Source organism: Phyllostomus hastatus, unplaced genomic scaffold (assembly GCF_019186645.2).
Source record: "Phyllostomus hastatus isolate PE091 unplaced genomic scaffold, TTU_PhHast_1.1 phas_contig_471, whole genome shotgun sequence".
Taxonomy (NCBI): Eukaryota; Metazoa; Chordata; class Mammalia; order Chiroptera; family Phyllostomidae; genus Phyllostomus; species Phyllostomus hastatus.
The window spans coordinates 492,186-494,901 of NW_025333887.1; the positions used below are offsets into that span (position 1 = coordinate 492,186).

Here is a 2,716-nt window from a genome sequence, read left to right on the forward strand (position 1 = left end):
GATAGCATTTATAATGGCTTGAAAAAAGTAAGCCTCTAGTAATAAATCTAACAAATGATGTTCAAGTCCTTTATGGGGAAATTATTGAAAGGATCTTAATAAATAGATATGCTATGCTCGTACATGAGGACTCAATATTTTAGATATGCCTAGTTTCCAGCGTGATTCAAAATTCAAAAAAAAATCTCACCAGAGATTTTCCTTGAACTTAACAGTCTGTTTCTTAAACTTCTAATGAAAACTAAAGGTTCTAGAATAAGTGTGATAATTGTGAAAGATTAGGAGGAGGAGGAGGAACAACAAATGAAGGGGAAGCACAAGGAGGACAAAAGGGAGAAAGAGAAAGAAGAGACTCGCAAGTATGAAGACTTGCTTTAAAGCTTTAGTAATACAACAGGGTAGTCAAGTAAACCCAGTGGACAGAAGAGAGAGCCATGCTCACACAGGCATGGGACGTGGCATACGACAAAGGGCTCACCCCACATCTGTGCAGGAGGATGGGTTGACTAACAAGATGGGGACGATAGATTCCCATGTGGAAAAATAGAAAACAAGATCCCTATCTCACACCATATACAAACAAACCCATTCGAGATAGATGAAGAACCTGAATATGAAAGCCTATAAACATATTTTTTTAAGATTTTATTTATTATTTTTAGAGAGAGGGAAAGGGAGGGAGAAAGAGAGGGAGAGAAACATCGATGTGTGAGAGAAATATTAATTGGTTGCCTCCCGAACGCCCCCAACTGGGCACCTGTCCCACAACCCAGGCATGTGTCCTGACTGGGAATCGAAGCAGAGACCTTTAGGTTCACAGGCTGGTGCTCTACCCACTGAGCCACACCATCCACGGCCCTATATATTTAGAAAATATATTTAGAAAAAAACACCTGAGTAGGGTAGGGGTAGGGGAAGATTTCTTAAAGAAGACAAAAATGACAAACCATAAAAGAGATCAATAGATGTGATTATATGCAAATTAAGACTTGTTCATCTAACAATGCTATAAGCAAACTGAGAAGACAAGAAATGGACAGGGAGAAGACATAACAGACCAAAGACTGGTATCTAAAATATATAAAGAATCTCTCAAAATAGTAAGGAAAAGAAACACATAGAAAAATTTGGCAAAGACACGATCAGGCAATTCACAGGAGAAGAAACACTAAGAAACTCAATATTACTAGAATTCAGGGAATGCCAATTAAAAGCCCAACAAGGCATAACTACTTCACACCCCTCATACTGACAGAAAGAACTACCCTGCCTGATGTGGCTCAGTGTGTTGGGTGTTGTCCCACAAACCGAAAGGTGTGGGGTTTGACTCTGGTCAAAGCACATGCCTGGGTTGCAGGCCAGGACCCCGGTTGGGGGCATGCCAGAAGCAACCATCAATGTTTGCCTCCCAACCTTCCCTTCTGCTCTCAATAAAAACAAACAAACAAACAAACAGTAGATAGATAAATAAATAATCTTTTTAAAAAGAAAGAACTAAGTACTAGGTAAAAGTACTAGGCACAGGGAGTTCAGTCAGTTGTGAGTCCTGCAGCTGCTGACCTAGCGGGCTGCCCACCAACCCAGTGACTTAGTGGCAGGTTCATCCAAACTGTTGCCCTTGTGCCCAGTCCCCAGCCTGCAGAGGGTGCATCCCCGCTCTGTGCTGTCTCTCCATTGGCCTCCGCCTCTGGGTCCATTGCGAAGCCCAAGCAGATCCTGGTCCTCCTCCCTCCCACAGACCTCAAATTCAAAGGCCTCTTCACAGTTGTAGTCACCACAAATCTAAAGTTGTGAAATCTATCAGATAGAAACGTATGTTTCAAAGTGAAGACTGCAGCACCTCGTAGGTACTGTGTGAGACCCAATGGTGGAATCCCTGAGCCGGGGTCACTGTGACTGCTTCAGTAATGCTGCCCCTTTTTGACTGTGCTCCCAGTGAAAAGAGTGAACACAGGTTTGTGGTACAATGTGTGCTCCACCAAACATTTCAGATATGGAAGCTGCGTGGAAACAGGCAAACCCACTGAATTAATGGATTCTAAATTCAGATGTGTTTTTGAAATGCCCAATGAAAATGATCAATTGAATGATATGGAACCTAGCAAAACTGTTCTGCTGAATGTATCTAAACAAGATGCAAAACCACACAGTGCTTCACTCAGTGACACTGAAACAAGGAAACTCATGGAAGGATGTAAAAGACTTCAGGGAGAAATTATGAAGCTATGGAAAAAAATCAACACCTGAGCGATGAAGGCTTAAGGCTCAGAAAGGTAGCATACTCAGATAAACCTGGATCAACCTCTGCTGCGTCCTTCAGAGAGAATGTTACCAGTCCTCTTCCTTCACTTCTTGTTGTAATTGCAGCCATTTTCACTGGATTCTTTCTAGGGAAATTCATCCTGTAGTGTGAAGCATGCAGAGTGCTGTTTCTTTCATTTTCTCTTGACCAGAAAAAGATTTGTTTACCTACCATTTCATTGGTAGTAGGGCCCATGATGACCGTTCCTTTTCCATGTACAGCATCATATAGGCTTTGCCTTTAATCTCTTATGATTAGAAAACACAATAAAAACAAACTGTTCAACTACTGGACAAATTGTATATTACCACATCATCACTAGTAGATGTCAGTTGCACATTCAGTCATTTATGAAGTTCAAAAATAAATAAGTGTTCTTTCTTTGTGATTTTAATGAGTTCAAGAATTTTTCAC

General features: G+C 41.2%; 1 pseudogene; it reads left to right on the forward strand.

Moving 5' to 3' along the window:
* Window positions 1–303: 303 nt before the first annotated feature.
* Window positions 304–2,408, forward strand: LOC123823084 (annotated as a pseudogene).
* The last annotated feature ends 308 nt before the right edge of the window (window positions 2,409–2,716 follow it).